At 45.6% G+C, this 17,748-nt stretch overlaps 2 long non-coding RNA genes across 4 annotated transcripts; one reads left to right on the plus strand and one right to left on the minus strand.

The window, feature by feature from the left end:
* Positions 1 to 612: 612 nt before the first annotated feature.
* Positions 613 to 2,143, minus strand: LOC146754855 (uncharacterized). The gene is made up of 3 exons (XR_014938550.1): positions 1,616 to 2,143; positions 1,232 to 1,302; positions 613 to 784 (listed from the first exon to the last, which is right to left on the minus strand). It is a non-coding gene; the product is annotated as an uncharacterized LOC146754855 (long non-coding RNA).
* A 1,184-nt stretch (positions 2,144 to 3,327) lies between these two features.
* On the plus strand, positions 3,328 to 10,900 carry LOC146754856 (uncharacterized). 3 transcript variants are annotated; one of them, XR_014938546.1, is made up of 6 exons: positions 3,328 to 3,761; positions 5,041 to 5,080; positions 5,313 to 5,459; positions 5,753 to 5,862; positions 6,169 to 6,292; positions 9,560 to 10,900. It is a non-coding gene; the product is annotated as an uncharacterized LOC146754856 (long non-coding RNA). The 3 variants fall into 3 exon arrangements; XR_014938545.1 differs by having other exon boundaries at positions 5,041 to 5,459; positions 9,560 to 10,896; XR_014938544.1 differs by lacking the exon at positions 3,328 to 3,761 and having other exon boundaries at positions 3,823 to 5,459.
* Positions 10,901 to 17,748: the final 6,848 nt, after the last annotated feature.

Here is a 17,748-nt window from a genome sequence, read left to right on the forward strand (position 1 = left end):
GGATGTCATCTACCTTGATTTCAGCAAGGCTTTTGATACTGTCTCAGATGACATCCTGGTAACAAAGCTGAGAAAGTGTGGGATAGATGAGTGGATGGTAAGCTGGGCTGAGAACTGTCTGACTGGCCGAGCTCAGAGGGTTTTGATCACCAGCACAGAGTCCAGTTATAGACCTGTGTTCCCCGGGGTTTGTTGATGTGTCTGGTCTTGTTCAGTATCTTCACTGATGACCTTGATGAGGGGATAGTGTCCACGCTCAGTAAGTACACCTATGATACAAAGCTGGGAGGAATGGCTGACACACCTGAAGTCTGTGCTGCCATTCAGCAAGACCTGGACAGACTGGAGAGCTGGGCACTAATAAACAAGAAGTGGTTTAACAAAAGCAAGTGCAGAGTCTTGAATCTGGGAAGGAATAGCAGCAATTATCAGTACAAGGGCATGCAATGTTGTGTGGGCACATGGGTGTGCAAAGGAAGAACAGTGCTGGGATGGGCTGTGGTGGGCCGAAGATGCATAGTGGACCGAAGATGGTAGATGCAACTCTGGACCAAAAGTCATGCAGCAGCTCATGGAGTGTCACTGGACAAATCAGGCCGTGCGTTCTTTGTGAATCTCTAATTGTGATGGTTTATTGATTGACTGCAATCAAACTACAAGTACTGAGTTGGGCAGCAACTGAAACACCGCGCACTGCAGCCGCTGCCTTGTGATGTCTCTCCTCTCAGTCTTTCAGCTGCAGCTTCTGCATCATCTCTGCTAGGCTGTTCATCGCTGCGGAGAACTGGAAAGAAACAAAGCAAGCGTAGAAGTAGGACAGAAACAATCTAGGGATATCTCATGAAGAAACTCTGACCAGTAAACATCCAGAATGGCCCCGTGTGGAACAGCACGTTCCTTTCATTAAGGTCACTGACACTACTTCCCAGGACACACTGCCTATGCTCTGTCGTGGAAAGGCTGTTTCAAAGGTTGCAGTGCCCGGCATGGCAAGCTTCTTTATCACAGCAAAACCTTCTGGCTGTTACCAACCACATCCTTCTCAAGACAGAGGAAGGCGTCCAAGCTCCCCATGGCAGCTCTCACTGACAGTGTCATTTCCTCAAACACACAGCTGGCTGCTTTTCTATTCCATTGCTTCCCTCAGGATTTTACCATCTCTTTCATATCTGACAGATGGAGGCACTGAGACCAACAAGAGAATGTGTGTCTGTGTTCACCAAGGACTCACCTCTATATGTGCAGCTCTCTGAGAAGCCTTTTTCAATTCCCTTCTCCTTTCTTTTTGTCGTTGTCTTCTTTCTATAAAGCAAGAATACCAATGAATTCATTTTGTTAACAGCAAAACTGCAGAAACATGGGTGCTGTGAAAACAAATGGCAGTCCAAAGACAAAGCAAATGGGACTAGGAAGCCTCTCAGACATTTTCAGGGGGACATACAGAAGACCACTGTGAAGTTAAGAGAAAGAGATGCATTTAGGTATTCTGGCACCTCACTGCCTTTGGACTTTGTAGCCTTCAACTCTTATCCCCTCTACAGAGAAGGAAAAAGCAAGTCCTAAGCAAACTCAATATGTTGCACTTCACCAGGACGGTACCGCAGCACCTTCTTACCTCCTTGCTTGGAGCTCAGTGCTAGGGCAGGCCCAGGGTGTGCTGCTGTAGGGGTGGCACACTGTCTCTGTTCTGCCCCCTGGCTCTTTTGGTAGCAGGCAACTGCGCTGCAGTCTGTTTCTCTTTGTCCAAACCCTTGCGTTTACACCCAGCCAGGATCTTGGAGACAGAGCTGGGACCTGCTGTTACAGGAAGCCCTCCAGCCTGAAGATGAGCTCCCTCTGAAAGCACTTCCTGCACCGCTTTCACATAGATGTTTCCATTTGGCTCCTGGTGTACATCTGTTATAATCAAGAAAGGAGAAGCAGTAAGATTTAAAGAGTGACCAAGGCTAATTTCTGTAGCAAAATGGGCCACAATACTAGGAAATCTCATCTTGCGTGTTCACAGTAGCGGATCTTAGGATCTTAGCTGAAGGGTGGGTTTGCATTTCAAATCTGGACAGGGAAGGTAGTTGTAAATCCCAGGGATGAAGACCTCAAGCAACACGCAGCAAAAGGAGTATGAAGAAAGAATGGACAGAAAGCCTAACTAGAAAGACATTGAATTAAACCCTGATGCCTGTTGTGCATCTGTACCTCTCTTGGGTTCCACGTCACAGGCTGCAGTCCTCCCCAGACTTTCTGCAAGGCTGCGCTTGGCTGGAAGACCGCTTGTGTCAGCTTCTGGCAGAAAGGAACAAGAAACACTTGAAGAGCATCTCCTGGGAGGAAGATCTGAGCGCAGCCAACCACCAACTTCCACTCTTCAAGTGTAGTTCCTACCATCTGCCTTTTTGCTGCTACAGCATGGTGCCATTTCTGCAGTCAGCACAGATCTGCAGTGGACTTCCTTCACTCTTCCATCACACACACACCCCTTCATGCAGCCCTATTTAGAAATACCCACATTCTGGAAAATACAGACAAAAAAGAAACAGGCAGAAAAGCGGCACTAATACTTTGTCACTGGTGGGAATCTCCACAGAAAGTGCTGTGCTAAAGGTGTGAGGTTAAGGGATCATCACTATCAAGATAAAAGTCACAGCATGGAAGATTTAGCGATGGCGTGCTGACTAGAAGGAAAAAACAACACTTACCTTGGAGCTTGTTCATTTTCTCTCCTATCATCAGATATCTTCTCATCATCTACGTAGCTCTGAGGTTGGCCAAAGCCTGTTACCATGAGCTTTGCTAAACGCAACAGTGCTGTGGCTCAGAGGTATTACACCGGCACATAGCATAGGAGAACTCCATAACCCAAGTGTCATGGGAAGAAGAAAGAGTAACTGTTACAATTAATTACGTTCACTAAATTGATAATTGTAGGCTTCTTGTCACACACTACTGCCTACAGCAAAACAGCACAGATGTTGACAACTGTGATTTCTGCATACAAGCAACCACTCGAGGCTGAGCACACTCTCCTGTCTCTTTGCCATGTCTAGAAAGACCCAGAAGAGCTCAGTGTTCTCTTGCTGTTAGTTTACATCCTCCAAGCACTTCCAAAGGCACGCTGCTCTGTAGAAAAAGCTGAGCTGCCCAGAAAGTTTGTGCAGGAAGAAGGCAGCAGTGTCAGTGCCCGTCATCCTGGGGGATCTGAAAGCATTTGTGAAGAGAACAGGGAAAGAAGAGGGAAGAGAGCAAAACCAACAGGCACTAGCACTGCTGCCCACAGGGGGCGGGGCTTGAGGCAGGGCCTGTGCCAGAGGGGGGCCTGGCACAGTTAGGGCCAGCTCAGGGCCCAGAGCAGAGGGGGAGCAGGCAGAGGCCGGGCCTTGGGGCCCAGGATGGAGGAGGACCAGGCACAGCTGGGGCCAGCTCAGGGCCCAGAGCAGAGGGGGACCAGGCACAGCTGAGGCCACTGCAGGGCCCAGGTGAGAGGGGAACCCAGCACAGTCGGGGCTGCTTTGGGGCCTGGGCCGGAAGGGGGCCCGGCACAGCCAGGGCCTATCCCCCTTTTTTGCACATATGAAATGCTCCCAGCTGTGCTGCACAGCAGAACATCTTTCAATGGAGATGAAAACCTGTGAAATGAGAGAATCCTTTCTTATTTCTTTCACATTTGTGTTTGTTGACTGCAGTTCCAACCAGGTGGACTCGCAGTGTCTTGCAAGTGACACCTGGAAGCAGGTACAGACTGGAGACACAGCACCCTCAATGTCCAGGTGAGTAACAGCAGCCAAGGAGGCCTTTGGGCTCTGCAGGGTCCAAGTGTGGAGCATTACACACAGGAACAGCTGAGTATAAAGACAGTGGCAGAGCTGCAGAGCTTGCCATAGTAGGGAGGCACGGTGGCTCAGCTCATTTCCCACAGTAACACAGGAAATAAGAGCCATGAGGGAAATGCAGATGCCTTCTGCCCCCATCAGAGGGGAGGAATGAGCTGCACTTCCACAGAGACATTCCTCTCACAGCCACTCACACCTCAGGTGTGGAGGGACGAGCTAGGGCTGCTGGTGGCAGCTGTGGAACACTGCCATCTGTGGTGCTCCATCCTACCTTGGAGGTGGGCATGTAGAGCTGAGGACCTTTGTCACTGCACAAATGACTGCAAGCAGAGATGTAGCAGAGGGAACATAAAGCATTTAATAACTTATACAAAGCAATGAGTAATAGAAATGACAATATTTCCAACCAAATATCCCCCATCCTAGCAGTCATATCTCATCTCTACAATCCCACCCAAACAATTTCCCAGCCCCCTCCAATTCCTCCTCACTATCCCACCCCTGAATTTCCCTCCCCCAATTCCCACACAGTAATTGCCCACACTAATTACCAGCATGCAGGGCATAGAGAACACCTGTTCCTTGTGTGCAGACACCTGAAAAAAAGATGTGTCAGGGAACTGGGGGTCTGTAGCAGGTTCTGGAGGCTCTGCATAGAACGTAACCCCAGACCACAACCCCATCAGCTGCTGGAGCAGCATCATCCCTGTCATTGGGGGATATTGCCAGTGGTGGACAGGGACACAGGGAGAAGCCACACCTTGGTGTAGCTCTGATCTGCTCATGTCCAGTCCAATCCTCTATAGCACTTTCCATCTTCTGTCCTTTGTTCTTAACCGTATCCTTCCTTCTCTTCTGCTCTTTTCCTTTCTTTTAGGTGTCTTACTTGTATCTGCTTTTCCCCTCTTCTGTTCTTTTACTGCTCTGGTCAGCATCCAGTGTCTGCACCGCAACTCTAGGTTTTGGGATGGAGAAAGGTACACAGGGCATAGATTTGTACAAGAAAAGCTCTCTTGCTGTGCCCAACAGATGACAAAAAGGAGTCCTCAGGATCACAAAGTCAGCTTGTTTCACCAAAGGCCACAGCGTAAGCTCGTGTAACTGGGAAGGACTCTGTTATACATCTCCTAAAAGTGCCTTTGAATGAATAATTTTCTGGTCATGTTTCCAATTGTTGCTCAGAGGAAATGAGGTTTTTATCCTTGTATCTTTGCAGGAAGACAGAGAGGAGGGAACCTGTCTGGTGAAATGCTCAGGTGCCGTTTCCTTCCTTGCACCAACAGCCTGTTTGTGTCCACACGATGCCAGTTGTCCTCCTGACAGTTTCTACCGGTCCTTCTCCGAGTCCTTCTGCTAAGCACTGCTATTTCTGTATCCTCGGGGCCCTATTAGGACTAAAAAGAGGAGCGGATAACAGATGGAAGGATCTGGCCTTCTGCTGGGTGATAGCCGCCTGCATGTCCTGTTCCTGCTTTCTCTTTTTCTCAGGTGGCATTGTGCTTCCCAAGGAGCATATGGACCTTTTAGATGGGAGTGCACAGCAAGGAACACATGGGGTCTCATCTTCCTCCCTGCTCTACATCTGAGTGAGGGACACTGTGACCTGCTCAGGAGGCAAGATGTCATGTCAGGGAGGTGTGTTTGTGTGTTTTCCTTGTTTGGTCTTTTTTTTTTTTATATTTCTTTGTATTGCTCATTTGCAAGAGATTGTGAATTCTCCTGGTTCAAATTGCAGTTGGCTTAATCAAATGTGTAAGAAATATATAAGGGCTGCTGAGGCCAGGCTGGAGTTGCGTTTCTTTATGAACTGGGGTGTTGCTGCGGATACGTTTATCTCCTGTTTTGTCTCTTTTGTGGCAGTTCAAGAATATTAGAACATGTTATGTCAGTGTTTGTTGCCATCCTGCATTTTCTTCTCTGTCTTGCAGGTCAGCTCGTGCTAGAAGTCGATGGTATCACTGTATGAATGGAGGTCAGTTTAGGAGCAGCTGCTGATGGAAGGAATCAAGACCAGGCTAATAAATGGAAGCATCTCCTGGTAAGGTGTCAGAGGTGGCAGTAATGATGTCTGTCATCATAAAAAACAGAGGGCAGGCTCATCCGAGTGCTTGCTGACTGATACTTGGGAGTATCTCGTTCTCCAGCTGAACGATAAGAAAGCTAAATATGCTGAGCCATTACAGCTTGTGCTGAAGTTGTGAATGTGCTCCCAGATGTTTCCTTTAGTGGTAAATCATGTTCAGGCACTGTGGTAGCCCTATCTCTGTCATGATCTGGAGCACCGTGTCTTGTTGCGAGCCTTGTGTGCCTGTTTCCATGAACCTTGCTTTCTTTCTCTCTTCAGAGTAAGGGCAGGGTGCTTCCTTGCTTTTGGTGGATTCATCCAGGAGGCTGTTAGAAGGCCAAATGCAATGTTCATTACATGGAGTGACACGATGGGAATGGACTGTCGTTGCCACCAGGCAAAAGTGAGTTTCTTATGTCATGAATGATATAATATTGATTATTCAGAGCAGTTGCAGTGTGGTAGAGGATGTCACGAAACCATTTATTTGGGAGCGCAGGGAAGAGTCATGAGAACCGAAACCGTAGTTTCTGTTTTGGCTGTCAAAATGGTGGAGTTTCTTTGGGAGGGCAATAGCTGGGGTTCCGGTTAGCAGGCCCCCTCTGAGAGATTGGGCTTTGCTTGCTGCTTTGCTGTGCCTACCAGCCTGCTCCCTGTGCTTGTTCCTTTTACATTTCAGTGCTTCTTTTCCCTTGCTTTGATGCTTTTCCCTTTCAGGGCTCCTTTTCACTTTCAGTGCTGCCTTTGCCCTTTTTGTACTCCTTTTCCCTATCAGTGTTGCTTTATGCTGTTCCTTTCCCTTTCGGGGCTCCTTTTCCCTTTCGGGGCTCCTTTTCCCTTCCACTGCTGCTTTTCCCTTCCACTGCTGCTTTTCCCTTCCACTGCTGCTTTTCCCTTCCACTGCTGCTTTTCCCTTTCACTGCTGCTTTCCCCTTTCACTGCTGCTTTTCCCTTTCAGTCTTGCTTTTCCCTTTCAGTCTTCCTTTTCCCTTCACTGCTGCTTTTGCCTTTCACTGCTGCTTTTCCCTTTTAGTCTTGCTTTTCCCCTTTAGTCTTTCTTTTCCCTTTCACTGCTGCTTTTCCCTTTCACTGCTGCATTTCCCTTTTAGGTCTGCTTTTCCCTTTCAGTCTTGCTTTTCCCTTTCAGTCTTGCTTTTCCCTTTCAGTCTTCCTTTTCCCTTCACTGCTGCTTTTGCCTTTCACTGCTGCTTTTCCCTTTTAGTCTTGCTTTTCCCCTTTAGTCTTTCTTTTCCCTTTTAGTCTTGCTTTTCCTTTTTAGTCTTGCTTTTCCTTTTTAGTCTTGCTTTTCCTTTTTAGTCTTGCTTTTCCTTTTTAGACTTGCTTTTCCTTTTTAGTCTTGATTTTCCTTTTTAGTCTTGCTTTTCCTTTTTAGTCTTGCTTTTCCTTTTTAGTCTTGCTTTTCACCTTTAGTTCTAATTTTCACTTTTACTCTTGCTTTTCCCTTTTAGTCTTCCTTTTCCCTTTTAGTCTTCCTTTTCCCTTTTAGTCTTCCTTTTCCCTTTTAGTCTTCCTTTTCCCTTTTAGTCTTGCTTTTCCCTTTCACTGCTGCTTTTCCCTTTCAGTCTTGATTTTCCCTTTCACTGCTGCTTTTCCCTTTTAGCTCTGCTTTTCCCTTTTAATCTTGCTTTTCCTTTTTAGTCTTGCTTTTCCCTTTTAGTCTTGCTTTTCCCTTTTAGTCTTGCTTTTCCCTTTTAGTCTTGCTTTTACTTTTTATTCTTGCTTTTCTCTTTTAGTCTTGCTTTTCCCCTTTAGTCTCTCTTTTCCCTTTCAGTGCTGCTTTTCCCTTTCACTGCTGCTTTTCCCTTGCACTGCTGCTTTTTCCTTTTAGACTTGCTTTTCCCTTTTAGTCTTGCTTTTCCCTTTCACTGCTGCTTTTCCCTTTCACTGCTGCTTTTCCCTTTCACTGCTGCTTTTCCCTTTCACTGCTGCTTTTCCCTTTCACTGCTGCTTTTCCCTTTCACTGCTGCTTTTCCCTTTCACTGCTGCTTTTCCCTTTCACTGCTGCTTTTCCCTTTCACTGCTGCTTTTCCCTTTCACTGCTGCTTTTCCCTTTTAGTCTTGCTCTTCCCTTTTAGTCTTACTTTTCCCTTTTATTCTTGCTTTTCCCTTTCACTGCTTCTTTTCCGTTTCAGTCTTGCTTTTCCCTTTCAGACTTGCTTTTCCGTTTCACTGCTGCTTTTCCCTTTCACTGCTGCTTTTCCCTTTCACTGCTGCTTTTCCCTTTCACTGCTGCTTTTCCCTTTCACTGCTGCTTTTCCCTTTTAGTCTTGCTTTTCCCTTTTAGTCTTGCTTTTCCCTTTCAGTCTTGCTTTTCCCTTTCAGTCTTGCTTTTCCCTTTCAGTCTTCCTTTTCCCTTCACTGCTGCTTTTGCCTTTCACTGCTGCTTTTCCCTTTTAGTCTTGCTTTTCACTTTCACTGCTGCTTTTCCCTTTCTCTGCTGCTTTTCATATTCTCTGCTTCTTTTCCCTTTCACTGCTGCTTTTCCCTTTTAGTCTTGCTTTTCCCTTTTAGTCTTGCTTTTCCCTTTTAGTCTTGCTTTTCCCTTTTAGTCTTGCTTTTCCCTTTTAGTCTTGCTTTTCCCTTTTAGTCTTGCTTTTCCCTTTTTGTCTTGGTTTTCCCTTTTAGTTTTGCTTATCCCTTTTAGTCTTGCTTTTCCCTTTTAGTTTTGCTTTTCCCTTTTAGTCTTGCTATTCCCTTTTAGTCTTGCTATTCCCTTTTAGTCTTGCTATTCCCTTTTAGTCTTGCTATTCCCTTTTAGTCTTGCTATTCCCTTTTAGTCTTGCTATTCTTTTTTAGTCTTGCTATTCCCTTTTAGTCTTGCTTTTCCCTTGTAGTCTTGTTTTTCCCTTTCACTGCTACTTTTCTTTTTCACTGCTGCTTTTCCATTTTATTCTTGCTTTTCCAGTTTAGTCTTGCTTTTCCCTTTTAATCTTGCTTTTCCATTTCACTGCTGGTTTTCCCTTTTAGTCTTGCTCTTCCCTTTTAGTCTGGCTTTTCCCTTTTAGTCTTGCTTTTTCCTTTTAGTCTTGCTTTTCCCTTTTAGTCTTGCTTTTCCCTTTCACTGCTGCTTTTCTCTTTTAGTGTTGCTTTTCCTTTTCTCCTGAGAGTGTTTTTTACATCTAGTTAGCTGAGAAGGGTTGTAATCACGGTGCAGCTAAGCAAGCAGCCATAACACCTGCAAGGACAGCAAGAACAACAGGATGCCCTGGGATGGTGAGAAACTAGCCATGGTTCTGGGAACTCAGCAAGGGAGTAGCTTTCAGTTGATAACAGCAAGCTGTTAAGATACTCGGGGATAGTATGTAATTGGGAATTAATGATGAGCTGCACTTTTGCAATATGTATGAGCTAATTATCCGTATTATAAAGGTACACGCAGCCAAGGAATAAATGAGATTCGCTGATCATATGTCAATGACAGGTGTGGTCGTCTGCTTTTCTCCCGCCGTTCTGCAACAAACACCTATATACAAATTTAAGAACACAACGGAGTTACTGTTACTGTTTATTAACAACCAGTTTTAATAATACGATAAAAGTATGTCCTGAGAAAGGGGAACAAACATGCTTCTTCAAGGTTTTTTAGCTGTTCTGGATCTCAGCCGTCGCTTGATGATCAGATGATCACTTTCCTTCTTTTGTTCCTCAGATTCCTGAAGAAAACATTTCAAAAGTTACTCATCTTTTCGCACAAGACTGACAAGCTCTTCTTGAACCACGCAAACATATTTCTTCCCCTAAATGGATTTCAGAATGGCATTTGCTTATTATATTTTATTCAGAAAACTATGGGATACCGAGATCATTTTAATGCAGCTTAATCACTCCGCCAGCTTCCTCTGCTCCATATGTGCTCGTAGCAGTACCTGCTAAAGGAGCGCTGCCTCAACACCACGTGCGTGAAGGCCAAGCACAAACAGACATTTTCTGTTGGGGTGACCTTCAGTGAGAACTGACAACTGAGGAGTGAGAGCGAGAGCAAACCCGGGCTCTGTGGGAAAGCATCTGGCGTGAGTCTCTGCTGCCAGCCTGCACTGCAGCAAGCACAGCCGTGGCTGCCAACTCTCACAGAGGGTGGATTAGGGATTAGAAAGTGCAGGAAGAGAAGACAAATGCAAGGGCTGTGTGCTTGCAAGCCCTTGCTGCCTGCTAGGGTGCAGTCTTGTGTAACTTAAGTCTTGTGATTGGAATAACACCCACTACTGAGGGGTGTAAGATCTAGGAATATAAAGGTATGCTAAAGGATTCAGTAACTTTCTAGAATGAGAAATATGAGTGCAGACAATCAGCATTTCTCTCTAATTTAGATAGGTGATCTGACCTGTCCTTTATCTGGCATGTAAGGCCATGAGAGGTAGCACAGTGGATTTTGCTGAAGAAATGGGCCAAATTTGGTTGGCTGCTCCACCTTTTATCTGTGAATTGCACGCATAGCAAGGCAAGAGACCCCAAAAGATGGGCAAAGAAGGAAGACGAACATCAGTTTTTATGTTGGTGCGCCGAGCCTTCACATGGGATTCTTGCACTTTCCCAGTGTCTGAACGGGAGTCTTGATTTCCAGACATGGGAGCAGATTTCCCATGGACATGTGGCTCACGGCTGACAGTAAGGCTGGTGTCCATGCGAGGATGAGCTTTGCTACAGAGGCTCAAGGAGATGCGGCAGTAATGGCATGGCCCACCTCTTGTTCCCCTCTTGGCAGGCTCTCTGCCCTCTGATGAGATTTCTTTGGCTGGGGAACTGCATAATCACTTCTTCCTTACCCAGATGCTCTCCCAGAACTGGTTGCATCTGGCTATCCGTGGAACTTCCAACTTTGCTGGCAAATACATTCAAAGCTTCAGGAGGTAGGAGGGAATGCATATACTAACATACACTTATGTATATCCATTTGCTGCCTTGCAGGACAGTATCATCACAAGTGCTGTTTCTATGGAAACAAGACTAAAAATACAGAATAACAGAAATTAGAGACTCATCTAACAAGTGTTTTCTATCCTGGACAAGGTTATTCTCATTTATATACTGTGCCTGCACATGTTTGTGTGGAGACGGGGTTTCATTTTGTTTTGTTGGTGCTCTCGTCTGCTCTTACATGCAGAGCCCCTCAGCAATAGTCCTGCTGTTATTTCTTCTGAAAAGAAATGTTGCATTGCATCAATATGTGCTGCTGAAGCACCTCAATGAGATCAAGAATTGACGTTAAGGATTCTTCCCCATCTCAGCTGCTTTGCAGCTGCGTCTCCAGGGCACTATAGCAGGTGCCCAAAGCAGGCAGCTTTTGCCCTTTGGCTCAGGGCAGCCACCTGCTTTGCTCCAGTGCTGGTGGTGTCGGAAGGATGCCCTCACCTCACAGCTTTCCCAAACAGGCCTTTGGGGCAGCAAAGCACTGAAGCACCAACAGTGTGTTGTGTGAACCCCGTGCCCTTCCCCACTTGAGCTGCCCGGGCCCACTAAAAGCTTTAAAAACCCATGAAAGTGCTCTTGCAATTTGCATATAAGCAAGACTGCACTTCAGAAAATCTTACATTTTACTTCATAAACATAGGCATCTGCTGCTAATTAAAGTAGCAGCATATAATTATACCCTTTCTTATTAGTAGATATAGAGTCTGACAGTTGCTTAGATACAAAATAAGCAACCACGGATTGTCTTCTGCACTTTAACAAGCAGAGAGAGCAGGAACAATAGAAATGTAAACTTATTCTATATTATCTCTGGTAAGTGCGCCTGGGAAAAATGTTTAATCTCATTGGTAGCTTGTAATTTTAGCTGTAAGGTTCTTCAGCAACCCCTCTGTTTTCCACAGTAAAATACCAACCAGTTGGTTCCTTGCCCCATCCTTGGAGGTGTTCAAGACCAGGTTGGACGGGGCCCTGGGCAACCTGATCTAGTAAATGTGTATGTTTGGTGGCCCTGTTAGGCAGGGGGGTTGGAACTACATGATCCTCGAGGTCCCTTCCAACCCGGGTCATTCTGTGATTCTGTGGTTCCTCTGGAGAGAGCAGTGAAGCTCCTTGGGGAAGGTGTCGGGCAGGAGGAGTGATAGTGGAGCTAATAGACACCATTTTTCAGAGACCCCATCTTCTGGCTTTTTATTTCCAGGGAAGTAATGCCTGCTTCCTGATTAAAATAAAACCAGTGCAATCCAGGATTGTCACTGTAGACAGAGGCAGATAAACAGGAGCAAAGTGAACTGTGTGCAGCGCGTAGGTAAGGTTTTTAAAAGGCGGTGATGTTGCCAAATGTGGTTGCCTTATTTTCTAATGGGTTAAGTTTGCAGCCAAAGCAGCCCGGATGTGACAAGATGGATCTTCAAAGTCCTTACTGCTTCTCGTCAAAATACTCATGACGCTGTAGTGAAAAATCACTTCCCTGCCCCACTGAATATGTCAGCTGCATCCTGAGAGGCACATTGCAGTGCGTGACCTTTTCTTTCCTCTTTTTCTGCTAATAACCCCCAACTTTCCTTGCTCGCAAATCTAAAACTCTGTTGATACACCTACAGTCTAAGTGCTCTTGTTATTAAACTGTAGGGAACGTAATCAGAGCAGCTAATGCCACGATAATCCCCCTGATCCATACTGTTATCTTTGGAGATATCAGAAATGATGCTGCCTGTAAAAGCGATGATGTATGTTCTGGTTAATTCTGCACTGGGAAACATTTGAAGCTAACCTTCAGAGTGTTACATGCTGGAGGCTGCAATGGAATTTCAATTGCCTTTCTTATTGACTAACAAAAAGTGCAATATTTCTCAGCAGAAACACTGGCTTATTTCTAAAAAGTCATAGTGATAATAAGAAAGTTCATTTTGGGAAAGGTCCTTCTTCCCTCTGCAGCACTGTGACACCTAGGCAAAAGGCCAAGGCTCATAGGGATGGGCAGCAGCCTCCCTTCCTTCTCCCTGTGTGGGGCGTTAGGAGTTGAAGAGAGACATGAAGCTTCCCTTTGCGATGTCAGCTGGAGCAGAATTTTGGGTATGGCTTCCCGTGCTCTGAAGACAGATTTGGTGGGCTGTTGCTGTTCTCTCTTTTTTGAAGCATCACCAGTTTTAGGTTCTGCGTTACTGTTTTGGCAATGATGCCAAGGAGATGGCACAAACACTTTGCCAGCCTACTTGGTGCTTTCCAAGCTGGCCAGATCTACAGCATGGGCATTGCTGGCACACCTTCTGGTTCAAAGTTTTTCTGCTATGGCAGCACTGGGATGCCAGTGGAGAAAGGCCAAGGCAACTCTTTCTCTCGCTGTGCCAGTCCCTGGAAACCACCTTGCCACCTCCTCCCAGCCTGCACACAAACCAATTGATTTGCTCCACTCTCTAAGCCTCCTGGCAGCCCACTGTGAGCTGACACAAAGGAAGACCCACAGATCAAAAGAAACCAGCACAGAGACAAGGGGAAAGCATTACAGGAAAGCAAAGTGCTGCAGTGAAGTTCTCTTAGCATCTTTTTCCATCTCTGTTTTTGTTACTGGGCGATTTCCTTTTCATTCCCAGTGTGATAGAAACTTTATCATCCCAGTAACATTAATTTGCTAGATCCACCCCTCTCTGAAAGACTCCTGACAAGAGGACTGCATGGCAAACTCCTGTGCTCTCTGCCTCCCCATCGAGTTTCTCAAATATTCTGATGTTGTCTCAGAAGTGCCTTTCTTCTGCTGTTTTTGTTTCTCAGCATGAACTTTATGGTCCCCAGAGGTAGATTCAGAGCTTAAAGGTAAGTGAAATGCAGTGTCACTGGGTGTGCTTCAGGCTCTTCCGCATGAAACGCAGAAACAACAATCTCTTCACCTCCTTCCAAGCATAACTAAAGCCCTATTTTCAGTAGGACAAACTCATGCAAAAAATCCATAAGGTTCTTAATAGAGCCAGCTGAGTTTGCTGCTCACCTTTTCAATCCGTGGGCATTTGACAATTGTGAGATGATGTTATTTTAGCGAGTATCTGACAAAGCGTCTGGTAAATTTTGCCCCCCTATTTTTCAGGAAACCAGATTTCAAGGTAAGGTGATCTTAGAGGTTGCCTATTGCAGCCGTGCTTGACATTTTGGCTGCAGGCAAGACATGCAAGTGCACGGCTGTGCTGTGCCAAAAAGGTATTTCTCTTTTGTTCTTGGTGTGAAGTCTCATCTAACTCAAGTACAGGTGAAGAGGTTACCCAGTGTTAACAACAGTGGGCTTTCTCCGTGCCTGCTTGCAGGTATAGGTTCTACTAACAAACCATGGGAGACTCACATGTGGTAAGAAAAGCAACCTCCAATGAGCTTGCATAGTTTCTCTGTTCCTTACTATCCCGTTTTTTTCATGCACTTTTCATTACAGCTCCTTTTTTTGTACTTCACTGATCCCTCATCCTTTTTAGAAAGACTTTTTTTTTTTAAATAGCTTTTAAAAATACAGCTTTCTTATAAGATGGGCTCCTCAGGCAGCACGCCTCCCTCGAGACAACGAAGTAGGCATCTCACACAGAGCCCTGAGAGGCTGTGGATGTCCTGCCCATCAGTTCACTGTTTGCTTTCCCATCACCCTGCTGAGGATTCTGCTACTTCAGTGATGCTACAGCAGCAAATAGACTTCGTCTGTTTTAGGCCTTCGCAAGGCAAAGGGTGACAGCTCCCAGCTGTCTGCACAGGGCTGCAGGAGGAGGCTCTTCATATGAGCAAGTGCTGCCCATGGATCAGCTGGTGCAGAAACATTGCTTCCACAGGTCCATGAGCTCTCTGTGCTGGCCAGTGTCTGTGTGGGCTGAGGAAAGGGGCCCAGGGGAGAGAGGCTGTAAGGTGGTTCAGTACCAGAATAGGAAGGGACGTCAGGGAGCATCATTTTGGCTGCACCTGGGGGCTCCTGTGTGGGCTGGTATAGGGCTGATACCACTTCACCACATGAAGGGGCTAGGCTGAGAGCCCCCACAGCAGATGTCTCTCCTTACATACACATTACAAGTTGCTGTAGATCCAGGAATGAGTTCCTAGTGCAATGTGTATGGTCTGGGAAGGAAGGTATCTGAGAGGTGGAAATGTAATCCTCCAGCAAGAGTGGAGGTAAAACATCAGTGTACCAAAGGGGTTTTGTACATCCCCATATATGCTGAAGCAATATTTAATTTGTGCCCTCACGAATGCACAGAGCTCATCAAAGCTGTAAATGCAATCAGCTTTTGTAAACTGACTCACAAGAAAGGAGGAAAACTGGGGACCTGGGAACTGCTCTGGAGACTCGGCATATCATCTCGATAAACTGCCGTTACCATCAGTGCATCAGAGAGCCTAGAGCAGGGTCCTGTTGGCAGTGTTTCTCTATTGGCTATGGGATATCTAAGAGCTACAGCTAACTGATTCCTTGCTGTACCTCAGTGTATCTAGCATCTCCAGCATTAGCAGTATGTCTGCTAAAAGGCGTCTTGGAACAATCTGAAATGCAATAAGTGCTGTTGTACAGAAAGCTGTTTTTGTGTCTGCAGTCCAGGCAAAATGGGTAAACACCTATACTGTCACAATGGGGTCATGTTGTTCCCTCAATAAAAAATAGGGTTTTCGCAGCATAGGTTGCTAAAATTTGCTAGTCACAGCATATTTGAAAAAGAGCCTCCAATTTCCCTGTTAGCTAGTGCTCTTTCTCTGCCATAAACAGTAATGCTCGATCAAACATCTTGATGCTGTTATAATGAGCTGTACCTAATACCTTAACGAAAACATCTGTGTAGGCTAAAAGGGAGAACAGACTTTCTGGCTGTCAGCAGATTTAGAGCTCTGTATCTGATGCAGTCCAGCCAGATAGTCTCTGTTCATATCTTTCCCTGTTGGCTTTCTTCTTTTCCTACATCTGCTCAGGTAGCACTGGGTGTCCACGACCAGTCACAAGTCACCAACCTATACAGATGTTCTGCTTAGGGCTGTGCCACCTGTGGAGAGGAAATCCAGCAGTGATGGGAGTTAGTGGTTTCTTTGCAAGCCCACCCCATGTGCCATGTCATCCTGTTTTCCCCTTGAGTAGACCTTTGATTTCTCTTTTTTGCAGGCTGCTTTCAATATTCTGTTTCTCCAGATACTGGTGCCCTTCTCTTGCATTCTCTGTGTACCCCCATGCATGTAGTACCTCATGTAGTAGCACGTAATACCTCATTCATAAAATTTCCCAGGCACGCTTCTAGACCCAGATAGCAAGGGCATTTGTTAACTGAGACAGGATTTCAACCTGTGTGATGCAGTATCTGTGGAGTTGACAGAGCCTGCGGAAAGCTGACAAGAGATGATTTCATTCAACTGTGAAGCCTTGAACCATGAAGATCGCAGCGCTGCTCATCCTTTCAGAGCACTGTCATCATTTGATAGATTAATCAGGGTTACTTAGCAGGGATGCTTACCTGGCAAGGCAATTCCTTAGCTTTTGTACCCCTTGAGTAAAAAACTCAAGAGCAATGAGCAGCTGCATCTGGCTCCAGCAGCACTATTAAACTTCAATACCAATGGGGTATTCAGTGAAGGGTATGAGGGCTTCATGTCTTACAGTTGATTTTTTTCTCCCTTGAAGATACCTCTGTATTTTGTCTTCGGTGAGGTGAAAATTTCACTGTAACCTGCATTGTTGCATCTGATAATATTTACAGAGCTTTCTGCCTTAGTAGCCTTGAAGAAATTCCTGTCTCTGGTTTATATTTGCTATGAGCAGACCAGTGCATGTTACCATTGTTGTTTAAAGGATATTTGTGCTTCAAGACCTTTTGTGTAGCATCTCTTTCCAGCTTTGGAGTCAGACTTTCTGCTCCTCCCCTGCAGGTCTTCATGCTTCCTAAAGCGTGCCCGTGGGCACAAGATGAAGCACACACGTACCAGTGTCCTGAGGCTCAAATGCTTTCTGTCCTCAGGAAAGATCCTGAAAAGCCTTTTCCTAAGTGAAGCTCTGGCCCTTGTTTGGGTTGGCTATGAGCTGGCAGAGACAAGATCCTTAATGCTACCTGCATGCATGCTTAGATTGGATTTTATGGCTTGTGAGCCTTCCTGCAGCCCTCTGTGTGGCAGCCTGACATTTAGGCTTCTTTCTTCTTCCATCTTAAAGAGGGGTCAAAAGCAAGTTAGCTTTCTGCCTTCTTTCTTATCTGATCTGGTCTTTGTACCATGATCTGAGCTTTTGTCACCTGCGTGGACAGCTTATATTAACACTGATTTTAGTTTCCAGCCTTTGATCTGCTCTCTTCTAGCTATTAATCGTCTTATCTCGTTCATCAGTAAGACTGCTTTTCCCCTGAGGGGAGATATTCTCTTCCTCTGCCCCGTTTTCCTTTATATTACTGCTACAGCATGTTTGCAGTGCCTGAACTTGGCTCTGCATTGTATTTTCTCTAACTTCTTGCTTACAGATGCAGATTATCAAATAACATCCCATCTGCAAATGGACTCTTAATTTAAGCTTCATAGTATCTGAATATCACCACGCTGCAATCACATCAAGACTGAAGGGAGAAACACGTTTTGCAGAATGGCAGTGTTGTATTTCAGATTGGAGTCAGCCTCTTGTGAAAGCAGCCAACACTTTTGCTCCAACTGGAGCATACTGATGCTTCTCTTCTGTGACTCACTTGAGGCTGCAAATCTAGCTCAGTAACATCTTATTCTTGGTAACAGTGGTCTTCAGAATCCCTCCAGTTTTGGAAGGCTTGTATCACATTTTTTTTTCCCCAAGGACTGAGCCATAGGTGGGCTATGGCTTCTAGGCTGCAGACCTTGTGTATGTTTTTATAAACCTAAAGGAAAGAACTAATATCTTTCCTAAACAACTTAGTACAAGCTGTGCTACGTTACTTGAATACCCTTTCCAATTAACATCTTCTGTGTACAATT

The sequence above is a fragment of the Coturnix japonica genome, chromosome 37 (assembly GCF_054131305.1).
Source record: "Coturnix japonica strain WE chromosome 37, WE-NBRP24, whole genome shotgun sequence".
NCBI lineage: Eukaryota > Metazoa > Chordata > Aves > Galliformes > Phasianidae > Coturnix > Coturnix japonica.